This window comes from Lithobates pipiens, unplaced genomic scaffold, assembly GCF_037356315.1.
Source record: "Lithobates pipiens isolate NorthernLeopardFrog02 unplaced genomic scaffold, aLitPip1_a1.2 Scaffold_8, whole genome shotgun sequence".
In the NCBI taxonomy this organism is placed as follows: Eukaryota; Metazoa; Chordata; class Amphibia; order Anura; family Ranidae; genus Lithobates; species Lithobates pipiens.
This window is the reverse complement of record NW_027507903.1, coordinates 692,459,086-692,482,812: the sequence shown is the minus strand read 5'-3', so window position 1 is coordinate 692,482,812 and position 23,727 is coordinate 692,459,086. Positions and strand designations below refer to the sequence as shown.

Genomic DNA, 23,727 nt, shown 5'->3' with positions numbered 1-23,727 from the left:
CACGCCCCCTCCTGGGTCACAGTCTCTCTACACCAGGTGATCCCCTCAGTGCTCGGACACAACACGCCCCCTCCTGGGTCACAGTCTCTCTACACCGGGTGATCCCCTCAGTGCTCTGACACAACACGCCCCCTCCTGGGTCACAGTCTCTCTACACCAGGTGATCCCCTCAGTGCTCGGACACAACACGCCCCCTCCTGGGTCACAGTCTCTACACCGGGTGATCCCCTCAGTGCTCTGACACAACCCGCCCCCTCCTGGGTCACAGTCTCTACACCGGGTGATCCCCTCAGTGCTCTGACACAACCCGCCCCCTCCTGGGTCACAGTCTCTCTACACCAGGTGATCCCCTCAGTGCTCTGACAGTCCCGCTCCCTGCACAGGAGGCTCTGGCTGCTCGGCTCCCGTGCACTATGACATCATCCTGCCATCATCAGGCCGCCCCTCAAACACTTGGATGTGGTCAGGCAGCTCCAGACCGGCGTTTCGTCACATATGACAAGAAATCACATTTGGCTACCCGCTGGACTGCGCATGCGCGATGTCGCCATATGCGTTCCACCGCTGCGTTTAGGTACAAGCCCCACCGTCCAAGTGGACACAGAGTTGGATTATAATCACGCCCCGAGTGCGGCGAGCGAAGCGAGGGGTCCCGTGTTGGAACGTATATGGGGGGCGTTGCGCATGCGCAGTCCAGCGGGGAGCAAATGTGACGTGACACGGGGACCGTGCGCAGAGTCCTGACAGTCACAGCTATACTTTGAATTGGCAGCCTTTTCCAGTCTCTGACAGGAGAAAAGTGACTCGTTTTCCTGGCTGCAGGTAAAATAGTGACAGTTGACGATGAGCGGTCATGTTGTAGATTGCTGTGTATAAGTAAGGATCGGATCCCGTCCCCCCCCGTCCCCCCGCAGTGGTCTCTCCCGCCGTGTGATCCTGAATGGGCCGGTCTGTACCATCGGGTGATTGGGGGGGGGGGGGGTAGCGGGATAATAAAGAAGACTGCGGAAAGGACGTCATCACCATGAAAACGTGCGCGCCGGGGGCGGAAGCTCCACGCTGGAACTGAGAGCAGGAAGCCGAGAGCCGAACCCGGAAGTGAACCGGAAGTACGTCACCGCATATCGGGATAAACACGAACGGGGCTGAGCGGCGTGAGAACCGAATTTCAGCGCGACCCGCCCCGCCCCCAACACCGAGCCGCTCCCCCTCTATACATGACATAGAAAAATCCCCTCCCCCAACACCGCCTTGAGAGAGGGGGCGGGGTTGTTATGGTCATAAGACAGACCCCGCCCATATAGTCATGTGGGGGAGGAGTCTGACTCGTGTGATTGGCTCCCGACACATGAAGGTGGGGGATATGACTCCGCCTCCATGTATTGTAGCTATAGGGGGTTGGGGTGTAGTCCCCGCCTTCAGTGACAGGAGCCAATCACAGCCCTGGGAGGGATATCTGACTGCTACAATTGGTTCCTCAGACAGACCTCGGGGGAGGGGAATCAGATGACTCCGCCCCCATCTAGGACAACCATTGGAGGAGGAGTCCGACTCTCCTGTGATTGGCTCATCAGACAGGCGGAGTCTGAATATTTTATCTCCTCCCCTGACACGCCCACTACTGATGGGGATCCAGACTCCGCCCCCCAATGGTGAGCCAATCGTGATACAGACAAGAGTGTACAGGGGGAGGAGCTCAGGTATAGGCCACTCCCATACACAGGGAAGGGGGCGGAGTGTGCATTGGAATCTGTCTTTGGAGGCGGGCCCAATGTCTCTTCTCCAATAAAACCCTCCCATGTCCTGGCTCCTCCCCCATGGGCTGACAATGTACATCGAGGCATGCCCCTCCCCCGCTGATCTGTGATTGGCCACACAAGAAGTGCTTCAGCCAATTGTTCCCTCCAATCACTGCGCCCTTTATTATTATTATTATTATTATTATTATGTCCCCATTACTAGTAGTGGGTTGGAGCCAATTAGGTCCCTCCTGGGTGGGGCCCCATTTCTATCATCTGGAATTCGTCTCCCCATTTTCCTCCACACAACCGCCGCTCACTGGATATTTTCCCTTTTGTAATCCCGAGAGGTGATCAGAAATACTCCGACCGACACCAGAGCAACCCCCCCCTCCCCCGAGAAACTCCGACCGACACCAGAGCAACCCCCCCCCACCCCCGAGAAACTCCGACTGACACCAGAGCAACCCCCCCTCCCCCGAGAAACTCCGACTGACACCAGAGCAACCCCCCCTCCCCCGAGAAACTCCGACTGACACCAGAGCAACCCCCCCTCCCCCGAGAACTCCGACTGACACCAGAGCAACCCCCCCCTCCCCCGAGAAACTCCGACCGACACCAGAGCAAACCCCCTCCCCCGAGAAACTCCGACTGACACCAGAGCAACCCCCCCTCCCCCGAGAAACTCCGACTGACACCAGAGCAACCCCCCCTCCCCCGAGAAACTCCGACTGACACCAGAGCAACCCCCCCTCCCCCGAGAAACTCCGACTGACACCAGAGCAACCCCCCCCCCTCCCCCAAGAAACTCCGACCGACACCAGAGCAAACCCCCCTCCCCCGAGAAACTCCGACTGACACCAGAGCAACCCCCCCTCCCCCGAGAAACTCCGACTGACACCAGAGCAACCCCCCCCTCCCCCAAGAAACTCCGACCGACACCAGAGCAAACCCCCCTCCCCCGAGAAACTCCGACCAACACCAGAGCAACCCCCCCCTCCCCCGAGAAACTCCGACCGACACCAGAGCAAACCCCCCTCCCCCGAGAAACTCCGACCGACACCAGAGCAAACCCCCTCCCCCGAGAAACTCCGACCGACACCAGAGCAACCCCCCCCCTCCCCGAGAAACTCCGACCGACACCAGAGCAACCCCCCCTCCCCCGAGAAACTCCGACCAACACCAGAGCAACCCCCCCCCTCCCCCGAGAAACTCCGACCAACACCAGAGCAACCCCCCTCCCCCGAGAAACTCCGACTGACACCAGAGCAACCCCCCCTCCCCCGAGAAACTCCGACTGACACCAGAGCAACCCCCCCTCCCCCGAGAAACTCCGACTGACACCAGAGCAACCCCCCCCCACCCCCGAGAAACTCCGACCGACACCAGAGCAACCCCCCCCTCCCCCGAGAAACTCCGACCGACACCAGAGCAACCCCCCCCCCTCCCCCGAGAAACTCCGACCGACACCAGAGCAACCCCCCCTCCCCCGAGAAACTCCGACCAACACCAGAGCAACCCCCCCCCTCCCCCGAGAAACTCCGACCGACACCAGAGCAACCCCCCCCTCCCCCGAGAAACTCCGACCGACACCAGAGCAACCCCCCCCCACCCCCGAGAAACTCCGACTGACACCAGAGCAACCCCCCCTCCCCCGAGAAACTCCGACTGACACCAGAGCAACCCCCCCTCCCCCGAGAAACTCCGACTGACACCAGAGCAACCCCCCCCCCTCCCCCAACTCCGACCGACACCAGAGCAAACCCCCCTCCCCCGAGAAACTCCGGACTGACACCAGAGCAACCCCCCCTCCCCCGAGAAACTCCGACTGACACCAGAGCAACCCCCCCTCCCCCGAGAAACTCCGACTGACACCAGAGCAACCCCCCCTCCCCCGAGAAACTCCGACTGACACCAGAGCAACCCCCCCCCCTCCCCCAAGAAACTCCGACCGACACCAGAGCAACCCCCCCCTCCCCCGAGAAACTCAGACCGACACCAGAGCAACCCCCCCTCCCCCGAGAAACTCCGACCGACACCAGAGCAACCCCCCCTCCCCCGAGAAACTCAGACCGACACCAGAGCAACCCCCCCCCCTCCCCCGAGAACTCCGACCGACACCAGAGCAACCCCCCCCCTCCCCCGAGAAACTCCGACCGACACCAGAGCAACCCCCCCCCTCCCCCGAGAAACTCCGACCGACACCAGAGCAACCCCCCCACAGTACACTGCCCCCCCAACCCCACAGGGGTCCCCCACGAGCAGAGTCCCACCCCAACAGCACAGGGGTCCCCCCAACATTTTAAATGCCCCAAACAGTATAGCCCACTCTCAGGACGGGGTTAGAATTACATTTATGAAGAAAATAAATTTTATTGGATTTGTAGCACAAAGTATCAATTTATATTCCTTATATAACCCCCGCCCCCTCCCCTCCCCCCAGGGGAAGAAATCTCTGGAGTGTGGGGGAGGGGACATCTCCTGAAGGGGGCGGGGACAAGGACAGAATCTCTGTTCTTCTCTATACAAGGCAGGCAGATGATGGCGGGTGGGAGGGGCTGATCACAGACAACGCCCCTTCCCTGTCCTGACACCGGCGGTGGGAGGAGTTATGCCTTAAGAGGAGGAGTTGGCAGTCCTAAACCGGTAATATTTGCATAGGTGACGCCCAGTCTTCATGACTGTCACCCAATGAAAGGGGGGATGGGGAGGAAAGAGCTAGATGATGCTTGATGTCCTCAGACTTCCTCCAACCCGCCCACAATAGGGTGGGACTCACAGCAGACTCCTCCCACATCCACTGACAGATCCCGCCCCTCCTTCCTCTGATTGAATTGTAATATCTGTGTGATGGGGGGGGGAGGGGAGACCCCGATATAAGAGAGGACAGGGGGAGGGGCGTACAGAGGACCGCCCACATATCACCCAGCAATGTTATTATTGTGGTCCCGCCCATCTCCGGCACCCCATCCCCCCACCGATCCCTACCCCTCCCCCTTCCCCGGTACACTCACCCCCGGGAGGAGTCTCGGTCAGTCTGTGGGGTGTAGAGATCGATAGATTAGAGCCTTCCCGTCTCCTCCGCTCTCTGTGCGCCTCCTCGTGTCGGGGAATCCCCTTCCCCACAATCCTCCGCTCCTCATACACTCCAACACCCCGCCCACACCCTACCACTTCCGCCCCCGTGGAACGCAAAACACTTCCGCCCATGTGGAACGCAATACACTTCCGTCCCTGTGGTACGCAACACACTTCCGCCCATGTGGAACGCAACACACTTCCGCTGTAGTGTCACAGTTTGATGCCTATCACAGGATGGTGCGGAAGTGACGTTGTTGCGTACTGCGCATGCGCGATGCGCTCCAAACGCTCGCGCCGTGCGTTCCAACATAGTTTCGGCAATACAGTTCAGCGAAACCATCACATAATGTTACGGAAGTGATGTTACACACAACACAAACACGGGCCACGTTGTTGCGTACTGCGCATGCGCGATGCGTTCCAAACACTTGCGCCGTGCGTTCCAACATAGTTTCGGCAATACAGTTCAGCGAAACCATCACATAATGTTACGGAAGTGACGTTACACACAACACAAACACTGGGCCGTGCGTCACAACACTAATACTTCCCTTGTTACCTAGTAGGTTTTGCATTGCTGGGACTTGTAGTGCCTATCCTGAGCTACATGCTTCAATGTTCAGTGTCCTCATCCCTATCCCCATGCTTCAATGTTCAGTGTCCTCATCCCTATCCCCGTGCTTCAATGTTCAGTGTCCTCATCCTTATCCCCGAGCTTCAATGTTCAGTGTCCATCCTTATCCCCGTGCTTCAATGTTCAGTGTCCATCCTTATCCCCGTGCTTCAATGTTCAGTGTCCTCATCCCTATCCCCGTGCTTCAATGTTCAGTGTCCATCCTTATCCCCGTGCTTCAATGTTCAGTGTCCTCATCCCTATCCGCGAGCTTCAATGTTCAGTGTCCTCATCCTTATCCCCGAGCTTCAATGTTCAGTGTCCTCATCCCTATCCCCATGCTTCAATGTTCAGTGTCCTCATCCCTATCCGCGAGCTTCAATGTTCAGTGTCCTCATCCTTATCCCTGTGCTTCAATGTTCAGTGTCCTCATCCCTATCCCCATGCTTCAATGTTCAGTGTCCTCATCCCTATCCGCGAGCTTCAATGTTCAGTGTCCTCATCCTTATCCCTGTGCTTCAATGTTCAGTGTCCTCATCCCTATCCCCATGGCTTCAATGTTCAGTGTCCTCATCCCTATCCGCGAGCTTCAATGTTCAGTGTCCTCATCCTTATCCCTGTGCTTCAATGTTCAGTGTCCTCATCCCTATCCCCATGCTTCAATGTTCAGTGTCCATCCTTATCCCCGTGCTTCAATGTTCAGTGTCCTCATCCTTATCCCCGAGCTTCAATGTTCAGTGTCCTCATCCTTATCCCCCGTGCTTCAATGTTCAGTGTCCTCATCCTTATCCCCGAGCTTCAATGTTCAGTGTCCATCCTTATCCCCGTGCTTCAATGTTCAGTGTCCATCCTTATCCCCGTGCTTCAATGTTCAGTGTCCATCCTTATCCCCGTGCTTCAATGTTCAGTGTCCTCATCCCTATCCGCGAGCTTCAATGTTCAGTGTCCTCATCCTTATCCCCGAGCTTCAATGTTCAGTGTCCTCATCCCTATCCCCATGCTTCAATGTTCAGTGTCCTCATCCCTATCCGCGAGCTTCAATGTTCAGTGTCCTCATCCTTATCCCTGTGCTTCAATGTTCAGTGTCCTCATCCCTATCCCCATGCTTCAATGTTCAGTGTCCTCATCCCTATCCGCGAGCTTCAATGTTCAGTGTCCTCATCCTTATCCCTGTGCTTCAATGTTCAGTGTCCTCATCCCTATCCCCATGCTTCAATGTTCAGTGTCCTCATCCCTATCCGCGAGCTTCAATGTTCAGTGTCCTCATCCTTATCCCTGTGCTTCAATGTTCAGTGTCCTCATCCCTATCCCCATGCTTCAATGTTCAGTGTCCTCATCCTGATCCGCAAGCTTCAATGTTCAGTGTCCTCATCCTTATCCCTGAGCTTCAATGTTCAGTGTCCTCATCCCTATCCGCGAGCTTCAATGTTCAGTGTCCTCATCCTTATCCCCCTGCTTCAATGTTCAGGGTCCTCATCCTTATCCCCGAGCTTCAATGTTCAGTGTCCTCATCCCTATCCCCCTGCTTCAATGTTCAGTGTCCTCATCCCTATCCGCGAGCTTCAATGTTCAGTGTCCTCATCCTTATCCCCCTGCTTCAATGTTCAGGGTCCTCATCCTTATCCCCGAGCTTCAATGTTCAGTGTCCTCATCCCTATCCCCCTGCTTCAATGTTCAGTGTCCTCATCCCTATCCGCGAGCTTCAATGTTCAGTGTCCTCATCCCTATCCGCGAGCTTCAATGTTCAGTGTCCTCATCCTTATCCCGAGCTTCAATGTTCAGTGTCCTCATCCCTATCCCCCTGCTTCAATGTTCAGTGTCCTCATCCCTATCCGCGAGCTTCAATGTTCAGTGTCCTCATCCTTATCCCCCTGCTTCGATGAGGACACTGAACATTGAAGCTCGCGGATAGGGATGAGGACACTGAACATTGAAGCAGGGGGATAGGGATGAGGACACTGAACATTGAAGCTCAGGGATAAGGATGAGGACACTGAACATTGAAGCACAGGGATAAGGATGAGGACACTGAACATTTAAAGCTTGCGGATAGGGATGAGGACACTGAACATTGAAGCACAGGGATAAGGATGAGGACACTGAACATTGAAGCTTGCGGATCAGGATGAGGACACTGAACATTGAAGCATGGGGATAGGGATGAGGACACTGAACATTGAAGCACAGGGATAAGGATGAGGACACTGAACATTGAAGCTTGCGGATAGGGATGAGGACACTGAACATTGAAGCATGGGGATAGGGATGAGGACACTGAACATTGAAGCACAGGGATAAGGATGAGGACACTGAACATTGAAGCTCGCGGATAGGGGATGAGGACACTGAACATTGAAGCATGGGGATAGGGATGAGGACACTGAACATTGAAGCACAGGGATAAGGATGAGGACACTGAACATTGAAGCTCGCGGATAGGGATGAGGACACTGAACATTGAAGCACGGGGATAAGGATGGACACTGAACATTGAAGCTCGGGGATAAGGATGAGGACACTGAACATTGAAGCACGGGGATAAGGATGGACACTGAACATTGAAGCATGGGGATAGGGATGAGGACACTGTACATTGAAGCATGTAGCTCAGGATAGGCACTACAAGTCCCAGCAATGCAAAACCTACTAGGTAACAAGGGAAGTATTAGTGTTGTAACGAACGGCCCAGTGTTTGTGTTGTGTGTAACATCACTTCCGTAACATTATGTGATGGTTTCGCTGAACTGTATTGCCGAAACTATGTTGGAACGCACGGCGCAAGTGTTTGGAACGCATCGCGCATGCGCAGTACGCAACAACGTGGCCGTGTTTGTGTTGTGTGTAACATCACTTCCGTAACATTATGTGATGGTTTCGCTGAACTGTATTGCCGAAACTATGTTGGAACGCACGGCGCGAGCGTTTGGAGCGCATCGCGCATGCGCAGTACGCAACAACGTCACTTCCGCACCATCCTGTGATAGGCATCAAACTGTGACACTACACCGCAACTGTACAACGCAATACACTTCCGCCCCTGTGCAACGCAATACACTTCCGCCCTATGGAACGCAATACACCCCCGCTACTATGGAACGCAATACACTTCCGGCCCTGTGGAACGCACACTGCATCGCAGGTCACAATAACCACCGCCCCCTCCATTCAAAAACATCACCGAGATCCCCGCCCACCGCACCTGACGACTGACAGCCACCGGCACGAGGTAATGTAACGGTACTTACCGACCCACCTACCTACCTACCTACCCCCACCCACCCACCCACCATATACCCGATACCCACCACCGAGAGATATGATAGGGGGAGGGGTGTATACAGAGATATTATATATATATATATATATATATATATATATATATGAGGAATGTATGAAATGTGATTGGAGGAGGAGTGAGGGGGCGGAGCCTTCCTGAACCCCCATCCCTAATCCCCCCAAATCACATATTAAAGGGGAACTCCACCGTCATGGGAAATCACAGAGAGAATATGAGCGGAGTTCTTCCTTAGAGTCCGTCCATCGGATGGTGTACGCTGTGTAGTGCGCAGAACTCAGCACAACCACATTCCGGAAATATACGGAGACGAGCGGCGCCTGCGCACTGCGTCCGGGTTCTACCCCAACCATCCAAGTGTACATAGAGTCAGAATACACAGAGCCGAGGGAAGCGAGGGCCCGCTAATATGTGCCGCCCTGTGTGCACCTGGATGGAGGGGCTTCAACCCGGACTCTGTGCGCCTGGATGGGGGGCTTCAACCCGGACTCTGTGCGCCTGGATGGGGGGCTTCAACCCGGACTCTGTGCGCCTGGATGGGGGGCTTCAACCCGGACTCTGTGCGCCTGGATGGGGGGGCTTCAACCCGGACTCTGTGCGCCTGGATGGGGGGGCTTCAACCCGGACTCTGTGCGCCTGGATGGGGGGCTTCAACCTGGACTCTGTGCACCTGGATGGGGGGCTTCAACCCGGACTCTGTGCACCGCTCATCTTCCGAGATTTCCCGAATCTCCTTCTCCTCCGTACTACACAAACACTGCGCCTGCACAGGACGGGGCGGAGACCATCCCATGGGGGGCGATATATGGCAGAACTCCGGCAATCATTGTCACTTCTGTGCCCCGCCCCCAGATATTATGTCCTATCCTGCTTGTGTGATTGGCTGACTGATTTTCCTAGAAGTCTGCACAGAGATACATGTCACATTTTGTGCATCTCCTGCAACACAAATGACCTTTTTTTGGGGAGATCCTTCCAATAGGAAATCACATCTAAAGGGATGCAGACCCCGCCCCCTTTCCTTATTAAAGCCCTGCAGGTGCACAGCTGATTGATAATTATAAAGTCCCTCCCATTCACTCTACACATGTACACAGAGAAACACACAGGGGGTTTCTTCAAAAAAAAAAGGGAGGAATCTGCAACAGACCCCGCAATGTGCAGAGATCACCCAGAGGAGGAGGAGGGGGATTGGTGGAGAGGGATTGGGGGAGGGGGATTGGTGGAGAGGGATTGGGGAGGGGGATTGGGTGGGGCTTATTGATGCGGACCCCGTACAGCACTGACACTGTTTTTTCAGGCCTCCTGCAGCGTTCCATCGTCCCGCACTGAGATCAATGTGGGAGGAGCCATCACCGGGGATCATGTGACAGGAGGTGAGACTGAGCAGTTTGTTATCCTTTCTCCTGATTGGCAGTGTGTTAGGTCCAGCCTACTCAGGGGCGGTCCTCAGAGCGTCAGTGATTTCCTTCTTCATGCTTCAATCAACTGAAACCTGGAATCTTATTGGTGACTGGTGGTATGAGGCATATTCATTGTTCATAAAGGAGGGTTCCCGGGGGAGGGGTTTGGGATGACTACTCATGGAGGATGGCTCCCCGGGGGAGGGGTTTGGGATGACTACTCACGGAGGATGGTTCCCGGGGGAGGGGTTTGGGATGACTACTCATGGAGGATGGTTCTCCGGGGGAGGGGTTTGGGATGACTACTCATGGAGGATGGTTCCCCGGGGGAGGGGTTTGGGATGACTACTCATAGAGGATGGTTCTCCGGGGGAGGGGTTTGGGATGACTACTCATGGAAGATGGTTCCCGGGGGAGGGGTTTGGGATGACTACTCATTAGAGGATGGTTCTCCGGGGGAGGGGTTTGGGGTGACTACTCATGGAGGATGGTTCCCCGGGGGAGGGGTTTGGGATGACTACTCATAGAGGATGGTTCTCCGGGGGAGGGTTTGGGATGACTACTCATGGAAGATGGTTCCCGGGGGAGGGGTTTGGGATGACTACTCATAGAGGATGGTTCTCCGGGGGAGGGGTTTGGGGTGACTACTCATGAGGATGGTTCCCCGGGGGAGGGGTTTGGGGATGACTACTCATGGAGGATGGTTCCCCGGGGGAGGGGTTTGGGATGACTACTCATGGAGGATGGTTCCCGGGGGAGGGGTTTGGGATGACTACTCATGGAGGATGGTTCCCCGGGGGAGGGGTTTGGATGACTACTCATAGAGGGATGGTTCTCCGGGGGAGGGGTTTGGGGATGACTACTCATGGAAGATGGTTCCCGGGGGAGGGTTTGGGATGACTACTCATAGAGGATGGTTCCCGGGGGAGGGGTTTGGGTGACTACTCATGGAGGATGGTTCCCCGGGGGAGGGGTTTGGGATGACTACTCATGGAGGATGGTTCCCCGGGGGAGGGGTTTGGGATGACTACTCATGGAGGATGGTTCCCCGGGGGAGGGGTTTGGGATGACTACTCATGGAGGATGGTTCCCGGGGGAGGGGTTTGGGATGACTACTCATGGAGGATGGTTCCCCGGGGGAGGGGTTTGGGATGACTACTCATGGAAGATGGTTCCCGGGGGAGGGGTTTGGGATGACTACTCATAGAGGATGGTTCTCCGGGGGAGGGGTTTGGGGTGACTACTCATGGAGGATGGTTCCCGGGGGAGGGGTTTGGGATGACTACTCATGGAGGATGGTTCCCCGGGGGAGGGGTTTGGGATGACTACTCATGGAGGATGGTTCCCGGGGGAGGGGTTTGGGATGACTACTCATGGAGGATGGTTCCTGGGGGAGGGGTTTGGGATGACTACTCATGGAGGATGGTTCCCGGGGGAGGGGTTTGGGATGACTACTCATGGAGGATGGTTCCCGGGGGAGGGGTTTGGGATGACTACTCATGGAGGATGGTTCCCCGGGGGAGGGGTTTGGGATGACTACTCATGGAGGATGGTTCCCCGGGGGAGGGGTTTGGGATATCTACTCATGGAGGATGGTTCCCGGGGGAGGGGTTTGGGATGACTACTCATGGAGGATGGTTCCCGGGGGAGGGTTTGGGATGACTACTCATGGAGGATGGTTCCCGGGGGAGGGGTTTGGGATGACTACTCATGGAGGATGGTTCCCGGGGAGGGGTTTGGGATGACTACTCATGGAGGATGGTTCCCCGGGGGAGTGGTTTGGGATGACTACTCATGGAGGATGGTTCCCCGGGGGAGGGGTTTGGGATGACTACTCACGGAGGATGGTTCCCGGGGGAGGGGTTTGGGATGACTACTCATGGAGGATGGTTCTCGGGGGAGGGGTTTGGGATGACTACTCATGGAGGATGGTTCTCCGGGGGAGGGGTTTGGGATGACTACTCATGGAGGATGGTTCCCGGGGGAGGGGTTTGGGATGACTACTCATGGAGGATGGTTCTCCGGGGGAGGGGTTTGGGATGACTACTCACGGAGGATGGTTCCCGGGGGAGGGGTTTGGGATGACTACTCATGGAGGATGGTTCTCCGGGGGAGGGGTTTGGGATGACTACTCATGGAGGATGGTTCCCCGGGGGAGGGGTTTGGGATGACTACTCATGGAGGATGGTTCTCCGGGGGAGGGGTTTGGGATGACTACTCACGGAGGATGGTTCCCGGGGGAGGGGTTTGGGATGACTACTCATGGAGGATGGTCCCGGGGGAGGGGTTTGGGATGACTACTCACGGAGGATGGTTCCCCGGGGGGAGGGGTTTGGATGACTACTCATGGAGGATGGTTCTCCGGGGGAGGGGTTGGGATGACTACTCATGGAGGATGGTTCCCGGGGGAGGGGTTTGGGATGACTACTCATGGAGGATGGTTCCCCGGGGGAAGGGTTTGGGATGACTACTCATGGAGGATGGTTCTCCGGGGGAGGGGTTTGGGATGACTACTCATGGAGGATGGTTCCCCGGGGGAGGGGTTTGGGATGACTACTCATGGAGGATGGTTCCCGGGGGAGGGGTTTGGGATGACTACTCACGGAGGATGGTTCCCGGGGGAGGGGTTTGGGATGACTACTCATGGAGGATGGTTCCCGGGGGAGGGGTTTGGGATGACTACTCATGGAGGATGGTTCCCCGGGGGAGGGGTTTGGGATGACTACTCATGGAGGATGGTTCCCGGGGGAGGGGTTTGGGATGACTACTCATGGAGGATGGTTCCCGGGGGAGGGGTTTGGGATGACTACTCATGGAGGATGGTTCCCGGGGGAGGGGTTTGGGATGACTACTCATGGAGGATGGTTCCCGGGGGAGGGGTTTGGGATGACTACTCATGGAGGATGGTTCCCCGGGGGAGGGGTTGGGATGACTAATCATGGAGGATGGTTCCCGGGGGAGGGGTTTGGGATGACTACTCATGGAGGATGGTTCCCCGGGGGAGGGGTTTGGGATGACTAATCATGGAGGATGGTTCCCCGGGGGAGGGGTTTGGGATGACTACTCATGGAGGATGGTTCCCGGGGGAGGGGTTTGGGATGACTACTCATGGAGGATGGTTCCGGGGGAGGGGTTTGGGATGACTACTCATGGAGGATGGTTCCCCGGGGGAGGGGTTTGGGATGACTACTCATGGAGGATGGTTCCCGGGGGAGGGGTTTGGGATGACTACTCATGGAGGATGGTTCCCCGGGGGAGGGGTTTGGGATATCTACTCATGGAGGATGGTTCCCCGGGGGAGGGTTTGGGATGACTACTCACGGAGGATGGTTCCCGGGGGAGGGGTTTGGGATGACTACTCATGGAGGATGGTTCCCCGGGGGAGGGGTTTGGGATGACTACTCACGGAGGAGGGTTCCCCGGGGGAGGGGTTTGGGATGACTACTCACGGAGGAGGGTTCCCCGGGGGAGGGGTTTGGGATGACTACTCATGGAGGATGGTTCCCGGGGGAGGGGTTTGGGATGACTACTCATGGAGGATGGTTCCCCGGGGGAGGGGTTTGGGATGACTACTCACGGAGGAGGTTCCCGGGGGAAGGGTTTGGGATGACTACTCATGGAGGATGGTTCCCGGGGGAGGGGTTTGGGATGACTCATCATGGAGGATGGTTCCCCGGGGGAAGGGTTTGGGATGACTACTCATGGAGGATGGTTCCCCGGGGGAGGGGTTTGGGATGACTACTCATGGAGGATGGTTCCCCGGGGGAGGGGTTTGGGATGACTACTCATGGAGGATGGTTCCCCGGGGGAGGGGTTTGGGATGACTACTCATGGAGGATGGTTCCCCGGGGGAGGGGTTTGGGATGACTACTCATGGAGGATGGTTCCCCGGGGGAGGGGTTTGGGATGACTTCTCATGGAGGATGGTTCCCCGGGGGAGGGGTTTGGGATGACTACTCATGGAGGATGGTTCCGGGGGAGGGGGAGGGGATGACTACTCATGGAGGATGGTTCCCGGGGGAGGGGGAGGGGATGACTACTCATGGAGGATGGTTCCTCCATATTTGTTGCAGCTCAGAGGATGGTTCTCTCGGGGGGTGGGGTTTGGGGTTCCTCAGGGGGCGGGTCCTGCTCATGGAAGGTGGTTTGTTGGAGGTGAGCGCTCATGACTCTTCGAGGACGGTTCCCCAGGGGTGGGTTTTGGTGTACAGTTCATGACTCTTTAAGGATGGTTCCGCAGGTTTTGATTGGCTGTCTAATCAGAAGGGGGATTGTGTTTGTGGGATGCTGTAGGGATGGGGACACCTGAAGTGTGGGAGATCCGCCCCTCTGACTCCGACCACCCTTCTATAACTAGGAGTCACTTCCTTCTGATCACCCTCCATGATAAGATCGTTTCTCCATTGGTGGATTCCATTCCCCCGTTGTAGATAACCCCTCAGCTCAGATATATATATATATATATATATATATATATATATATATATATATATACTACACCCCCCCTCCCGCAGATGGATATACCCCACCCCCTCCATGTGACAGAGAGACGCTCCTTCTCCCAGCAGTGACGGGGGCTCTCCTCTCACAGCTGGGAGGAGGTGGTTCAGCCTGCCGGAGACTTCACCTGCAGGACTCTGTACACCCCCCCAGACCAGTACCCACCTGACTCTTTACACCCCCCACCTGACTCGGTACACCTCATATGAGCTCACTTGACTCTGTACACCCCCAGACCAGTACCTACCTTACTCTGTATCCCCCGCACCTGCGCCCACCTGAATGTAAACACCCCCCCACAACTGTACCCACCTGACTCTGAGCACCCACCACACCTGTGCACACCTGATTCTGTACACCCCCAGACCTGTGCCCACCTGACTCTGTACACCCCCCCCCCTGTGCCCACCTGACTCTGTACACCCCCCCCCTGTGCCCACCTGACTCTGTACACCCCTCACACCTGTACCCACCTGACTTTACACCCCCCACCTGTCTCTGTGCACCCCCCAGACCTGTGCCCACCCTGAATCTGTACACCCCCCCCCCATACCTGTACCCACCTGGCTCTGTCCCCCTCCCCAGATACGTGTGCCCACCTGACTCTGTACCCCCCCCCACCTGTCTCTGTACACCACCCACACCTGTGCCCACCTGAGTCTGTACACCCCCCAGACCTGTGCTCACCTGACTCTGCACACCCCCCCCCCCACACCTGTTCCCACCTGACTCTGTACACCCCGCACCCGTGCCCACCGGACTCTTTAGACCTCACCTGTGCCCACCTGACTTCTGAACATCCCCCCAATCCCCCGCACCTGTACCCACCTTATTCTGTACCCCCCCACCTGACTCTGAGCACCCCCACCTGTACCCACCTGACTCGGTACACCTCATATGAGCTCACTTGACTCTGTACACCCCGCCCTACTTGTGCCCAACTGACTCCATACACCTCACCTGTACCAACTGACTCTTTACACCCCCCACCTGTACCAACCTGACTCTTTACACCCCCCACCTGTACCAACCTGACTGTACCACCCCCCCCCACCTGTAGCCACCTGTCTCTGTGCACCCCCCCACCTGTGCCCACCTGAATCTGTACACCCCCACCTGTCTCTGTACACCACCCACACCTGGGCCCACCTGTCTCTGCACACCCCCCCCCCCCACACCCTGTTCCCACCTGACTCTGTACACCCCCCCACCCGTGCCCACCTGACTCTTTACACCTCACCTGTACCCACCTGACTCTGAACACAACCCCCACCTGTATCCACCTGACTCTGTCCCCCCCCACACCTGTACCCACCTGACTCTGTACACCCCCCACCTGTACCCACCTGACTCGGTACACCCCCCCCCACCTGTACCCACCTGACTCTGTACACCACCTGCCACCTGTGCCCACCTGACTCTGTACACCCCCCCCCCATCTGTACCCACCTGACTCTGTACACCCCCCACCTGTACCCAAATGACTGTACACCCCCCACACCTGTACCTACCTGGACTCTGAGCACCCCCCACACCTGTGCCCACCTAAATCTTTGCACCCCCCTCCTGTACCCACCTGACTCTGTACACCCGCCAGTCCTGTACCCACCTGACTCTGTACACCCGCAGACCTGTGCCCACCTGACTTTTTACACCCCCCACCTGTACCCACCTGACCTCTTTACACCCCCCCACCTGACTCGGTACACCTCATATGAGCTCACTTGACTCTGTAAACCCCGCCCTACTTGTGCCCACCTGACTCCATACACCTCACCTGTACCCACCTGACTCTTTACACCCCCCACCTGACTGTACACACCCCCCACCTGACTCTGTGCACCCCCCCAGACCTGTGCCCACCTGACTCTGCGCACCCCCCAGACCTGTACCCACCTGACTCTGTACCCCCCAGACCTGTGCCCACCTGAATCTGTACACCCCCCACACCTGTGCTCACCTAAATCTTTGCACCCCCCACCTGTACCCACCTGACTCTGTACACCACCTGCCACCTGTGCCCACCTGACTCTGTACACCCCCCCCCCCATCTGTACCCACCTGACTCTGTACACCCCCCACCTGTACCCAAATGACTGTACACCCCCCACACCTGTACCTACCTGACTCTGAGCACCCCCACACCTGTGCCCACCTAAATCTTTGCACCCCCCTCCTGTACCCACCTGACTCTGTACACCCGCCAGTCCTGTACCCACCTGACTCTGTACACCCGCAGACCTGTGCCCACCTGACTTTTTACACCCCCCACCTGTACCCACCTGACTCTTTACACCCCCCACCTGACTCGGTACACCTCATATGAGCTCACTTGACTCTGTAAACCCCGCCCTACTTGTGCCCACCTGACTCCATACACCTCACCTGTACCCACCTGACTCTTTACACCCCCCACCTGACTGTACACACCCCCCACCTGACTCTGTGCACCCCCCCAGACCTGTGCCCACCTGACTCTGCGCACCCCCAGACCTGTACCCACCTGACTCTGTACACCCCAGACCTGTGCCCACCTGAATCTGTACACCCCCCACACCTGTGCTCACCTAAATCTTTGCACCCCCCACCAGTACCCAGCTGACTCTGTACACCCCCCAGTCCTGTACCCACCTGACTCTGTACACCCACAGACCTGTGCCCACCTGACTTTTTACACCCCCCCACCTGTACCCACCTGACTCTTTACACCCCCCACCTGTACCCACCTGACTCTTTACACCCCCCCCACCTATACCCACCTGACTCGGTACACCTCATATGAGCTCACTTGACTCTGTACACCCCGCCCAACTTGTGCCCACCTGACTCCATACACCTCACATGTACCCACCTGACTCTTTACACCCCCCACCTGTACCCACCTGACTGTACACACCCCCCACCTGACTCTGTGCACCCCCCAGACCTGTGCCCACCTGAATCTGTACACCCCTAGACCTGTGCCCACCTGAATCTGTACACCCCCCATACCTGTACCCACCTGGGTCCCCCCCCCACACACACACACACACACACACGTGTGCCCACCTGGCTCTGTACCCCCCCCCACCTGTCTCTGTACACCACCCACACCTGTGCCCACCTGACTGTGCATCCCCCACACCTGTGCCCACCTAAATCTTTGCACCCCCCACCTGTACCCACCTTACTCTGTGCACCCCCCACACCTGTGCCCACCTAAATCTTTGCACCCCCACCTGTACCCTCCTGACTCGGTACACCTCATATGAGCTCACTTGACTCTGTACACCCCGCCCTACTTGTGCGCACCTGACTCCATACACCTCCACCTGTACCAACTGACTCTTTACACCCCCCACCTGTACCCACCTGACTGTACACCCCCCCACCTGAATCTGTACGCCCCCAGACCTGTGCCCACCTGAATCTGTACGCCCCCAGACCTGTGCCCACCTGAATCTGTACACCCCCAGACCTGTGCCCACCTGAATCTGTACACCCCCAGACCTGTGCCCACCTGAATCTGTACACCCCCAGACCTGTGCCCACCTGAATCTGTACACCCCCAGACCTGTGCCCACCTGAATCTGTACACCTCCAGACCTGTGCCCACCTGAATCTGTACACCCCCCCTACCTGTACCCACCTGGCTGTGTCCCCCCCACATGCACACGTGTGCCCACCTGGCTCTGTACCCCCCCGCCTGTCTCTGTACACCACCCACACCTTTGCCCACCTGACACTGTACACCCCCACCTGTACCCACTTGACTCTGAACACCCCCACCTGTGCCCACCTGTCTCTGAACACACACCCCCCACCTGTACCCACCTGTCTCTGAACACACACCCCCACCTTATCCACCTGACTCTGCCCCCCCCCCCCCCCGCACCTGTACCCACCTGACTCTGTACCCCCCGCACCTATACCCACCTGACTCTGTGCACCCCATCTGTACCCACCTGACTCTGTAAACCCCCCACCGTGCCCACCTGGCTCTTTACACCTCACCTGTGCCCACCTGACTCTGAACACCCCCCACCTGTACCCACCTTACTATGTACACACCCCCACCTGTACCCACTTGAACCTGTACACCCCCCACCTGTATCCACCTGACTCTGCCCCCCCCCCCCGCACCTGTACCCACCTGACTCTGTACACCCCCCCACTCGTACTCACCTTACTCTGTACGCTCCCCTACCTGTGCCCACCTAGCTCTGTAAACCCCCTACCTGTAATCACCTGACTCTGTACACCCCCCCCACACCCCCCACCTGTACCCACCTTACTATGTACACACCCCCACCTGTACCCACCTGAATCTGTCCCCCCCCCGCACCTGTACCCACCTGACTCTGTACACCCCACTTGTACCCACCTGACTCTGTACGCCCCCTACCTGTGCCCACCTGACTCTGTAAATCCCCCACCTGTGCCCACCTGACTCGGTACACCTCATATGAGCTCACTTGACTCTGTACACCCCGCCCTACTTGTGCCCACCTGACTCCATACACCTCATCTGTACCCACCTGACTCTGAACACCTCGCCTGTGCCCATCTGAGTCTGTAAACCCCCTAACCTGTACCTACCTGACTCTGTACATCCCCCCCCCCCCCCACCTGTACTCACCTGACTTTGTACATCCAACACTCCCCCACCTGTGCCCACCTGACTCCGTACACCTCACTTGTACCCACCTGATTCCCGTACACCCCCACCCTGACCCTGTACACCTCACCTGTACCCTCCTTATTCCATATACCCCATCTGTACCCCTCACCTGTACTCACCTGATTCCATATACCTCACATGTACCCGTCTTGATTTAGTCCACTTCGCTTGTACCCACATAGATGCTCACCTGTTCCCACCTGACTAGATTGACATCATCAGGGGCGTCCCTCACCTGTACCCACCTTATGACATCGATCTATGACCAAACAACGTAGCGAGGAGTCGGTGACGTGACGCTGATATATACCGGGAAGTGGTGGCCATCTTGTTGGTGGGGACTGTTGAAAACGTTACAAGCGTGTTTTTTTATTTTATTTGTGGAGCGTGTGAGTTTATCTCCGATTATATTAATGTTGCCCCACCATGGGGTACATTTATACCTTTATGGGCTGAATTCATCTGCGGTGATCTCTGATAAGAAGGTTTTCATTGAGAATCGTCATATCTGTCCCCCGGCTTTCTCACCCTGACCTGGAGCTTTCCACATCGTTCATGGGGCCTTGGTAATGTGGGGCCACCTTCTGCTGACCACCTTGTGAATTGTGTGGAGCGCCATCCTGTGGATTTCTTTTCTATGGACTTTCGCTACACCTTACTCCTAATGTCAGTCATCAGTGACCTGTATTATTTCCTCTCCCCCCTCCCCTCCAGATCAGACGTCTCTGCCCCGGTATGGCGGACACATGGGTGTGGTGTTGCTCCTCTCCTGCTTCCTCCAGGCTGGACTTGTATTCGGAACGCTGCGATCATTTGGGATTTTCTTCCCGGAATTGTGGAGTATTTTGAGTCGACTTCCAGCAGTGTTTCCTGGGTGACATCATGCGCAGTCGCCGTGCAGCAACTAATGAGTAAGTACTATAGAGTGCCTGATCCGCCCCTGCATCACACTGCGGCCCCTCGTCCCCTTCCCGCATCACGCCGCGGCCCCTCACTCCCCTTCCCCGCATCACGCCGCGGCCCCTCACTCCCCTTCCCGCATCTCGTCCCCCTCCGCATCACGCCGCGGCCCCTCGTCCCCCTCCCGCATCACGCCGCGGCCCCTCGTCCCCTTCCCGCATCACGCCGCGGCCCCTCGTCCCCTTCCCGCATCACGCCGCGGCCCCTCGTCCCCTTCCCGCATCACGCCGCGGCCCCTCGTCCCCTTCCCGCATCACGCCGCGGCCCCTCGTCCCCCTCTCGCATCACGCCGCGACCCCTCGTCCCCCTCTCGCATCACGCCGCGGCCCCTCGTCCCCCTCCGCATCACGCCGCGGCCCCTCGTCCCCCTCCCGCATCACGCCGCGGCCCCTCGTCCCCCTCCCGCATCACGCCGCGGCCCCTCGTCCCCCTCCCGCATCACGCCGCGGCCCCTCGTCCCCCTCCCGCATCACGCCGCGGCCCCTCGTCCCCTCCCGCATCACGCCGCGGCCCCTCGTCCCCCTCCCGCATCACGCCGCGGCCCCTCGTCCCCCTCCCGCATCACGCCGCGACCCCTCGTCCCCCTCCCGCATCACGCCGCGACCCCTCGCCCCCCTCTCGCATCACGCCGCGGCCCCTCGCCCCCCTCTCGCATCACGCCGCGGCCCCTCGTCCCCCTCCCGCATCACGCCGCGGCCCCTCGTCCCCTTCCCGCATCACGCCGCGGCCCCTCGTCCCCCCTCCCGCATCACGCCGCGGCCCCTCGTCCCCCTCCCGCATCACGCCGCGGCCCCTCGTCCCCCTCCCGCATCACGCCGCGGCCCCTCGTCCCCCTCCCGCATCACGCCGCGGCCCCTCGTCCCCTTCCCGCATCACGCCGCGGCCCCTCGTCCCCCTCCCGCATCACGCCGCGGCCCCTCGTCCCCCTCCCGCATCACGCCGCGGCCCCTCGTCCCCCTCCCGCATCACGCCGCGGCCCCTCGTCCCCCTCCCGCATCACGCCGCGGCCCCTCGTCCCCCTCCCGCATCACGCCGCGGCCCCTCGTCCCCCTCCCGCATCACGCCGCGGCCCCTCACTCCCCTCCCGCATCACGCCGCGGACCCTCACTCCCCTCCCGCATCACGCCGCGGACCCTCACTCCCCTCCCGCATCACGCCGCGGCCCCTCGTCCCCCTCCCGCATCACGCCGCGGCCCCTCGTCCCCCTCCCGCATCACGCCGCGGCCCCTCGTCCCCCTCCCGCATCACGCCGCGGCCCCTCGTCCCCCTCCCGCATCACGCCGCGGCCCCTCGTCCCCCTCCCGCATCACGCCGCGGCCCTCACTCCCCTCCCGCATCCCCTCACCCATCAGGCCCGGCGCCTCGTCCCCCTCCCGCATCACGCCGTGGCCCCTCGCCCCCTGTCCCCCTCCCGCATCACGCCGCGGCCCCTTGTCCCCCTCTCTGATCACGCCGCGACTTCTCGTCCCACCTCTCGCATCACGCCGCGGCCCCTCGCCCCCCTCTCGCATCACGCCACGGCCCCTCGCCCCCTCTCGCATCACGCCGCGGCCCCTCACTCCCCTCCCGCATCACGCCGTGGCCCCTCGCCCCCTGTCCCCCTCCCGCATCGGCCCCTCTCTGATCACGCCGCGACCTCTCGTCCCACCTCTCGCATCACGCCGCGGCCCCTCGCCCCCCTCTCGCATTACGCCGCGGCCCCTCGCCCCCTCTCTGATCACGCCGCAATCCCTCGTCCCCCTCTCTGATCACGCCGGGGCCCCTCGCCCCCTCTCGCATCACGCTGCGGGCCCTCGTCCCCCTCTCGCATTACGCCGCGGGCCCTCACCCCCTCTCGCATCACGCCGCGGCCCCTCGTCCCCCTCTCGCATCACGCCGTGGCCCCCTCGTCCCCCTCTCGCATCACGCCACGGCCCCTCGCCCCCCTCTCGCATCACGCCACGGCCCCTCACCCCCTCTCGCATTACGCCGCAGCCCCTCACTCCCCTCCCGCATCACGCCGCGGCCCCTCACTCCCCTCCCGCATCACGCCGTGGCCCCTCGTCCCCTTCCCGCATCACGCCACGGCCCCTCGCCCCCTGTCCCCCTCCCGCATCGGCCCCTCTCTGATCACGCCGCGACCTCTCGTCCCACCTCTCGCATCACGCCGCGACCCCTCGCCCCCCTCTCGCATTACGCCGCGGCCCCTCGCCCCCCTCTCTGATCACGCCGCAATCCCTCGTCCCCCTCTCGCATCACGCCGCGGCCCCTCGTCCCCCTCTCGCATCACGCCGCGGCCCCTCGCCCCCCTCTCGCATCACGCCGCGGCCCCTCGCCCCCTCTCGCATCACGCCCCGGCCCCTCGTTGCCCTCCCACATCATGCTGCGGCCCCTCGCCCCCCTCTTTGATCACGCCGCGGCCCCTCGCCCCCTCCCGCATCACGCCGCGGCCCTTTGCCCAACCTCTCGCATCACGCCGCGGCCCCTCATGCATCACGCCGTGGCCCCTCTTCCCCCTCATGCATCACGTACGGCCCCTCATCTCTTTTTTTTTTTATTCCCCAGGCCCGCTGGGCTGTGCCCTCGCCCTCCGGTTTGGATATCGGCGGGTGGTCGCTGTGGGCGGAGTTCTCTCTTCTCTGGGGATGTTTTTGGCCTCTTCTGCACTCACCTCTACCAGCTCTACCTCAGTATTGGAGTCGTGACAGGTAAGTCATCCCAGGTGAGGCTTAGGGGGCGGGACTTCCTTACACCTCCATCATTTCCCAGATTGTGAACTCCATGTCACCCAGCAGGGGGAGGGGTAGACTCATAGCTCCTTTCTGGGTCGCACTCTAGGGGGGGGGGGGGGGCAGACTCGTAGCTCCTTTCTTGGTCACCCAGCGGTGGGGGGGGGGGGCTGTAAATTGTGAGTATGAATTTTTTGGGGGTAACTCTTTGTCTCTTCTTCTCTGCAGGGCTCGGATGGGCATTGATCTTCTCCCCCTCGATGGCGGCCGTGTCCTCGTGTTTTTCCCGCCGGCGTACTCTGGCCACAGGGGTTTGTGCTGACGGGTTGCGGGGTGTTCTCCTTCGCCCTGACGCCCCTTCTGCAGTATCTGGTGGAGAGGTACTCCTGGCGGGGTGCCATGCTCCTCCTGTCGGGGATCACCCTAAATTCAGTGCCTTGTGGGCCCTCCTGCCTCCGGTAGGGGCGGATCCTCCACACCATCAGCGCTCTTTTTTATGGGGGTGGGAACTTCTCCGTGTTGGCCCTTTCTGCAGTACTGTCTGGCCATCACACTGATCAATGCTGCATACTTTGTGCCGTACATTCACCTGGTCGCCCACATGCGGGTGAGGGGAGTCGGAGAAAGCCAGGCGGCCATATTAATGTCCCTGGTGGGCATTGCAGATGTTTGCGGACGTTTGATTGCCGGCTGGCTGGCGGATCTCACCCCCCAAACGTATCCTGCTCCACCTCAGTTTCTGGACTGGATTGACCGCCGCTGGTTCTG

At 59.1% G+C, this 23,727-nt stretch overlaps 1 pseudogene; it reads left to right on the top strand.

Moving 5' to 3' along the window:
* Window positions 1-8,517: 8,517 nt before the first annotated feature.
* Window positions 8,518-23,726, top strand: LOC143962554 (monocarboxylate transporter 13-like; annotated as a pseudogene).
* Window position 23,727: the final 1 nt, after the last annotated feature.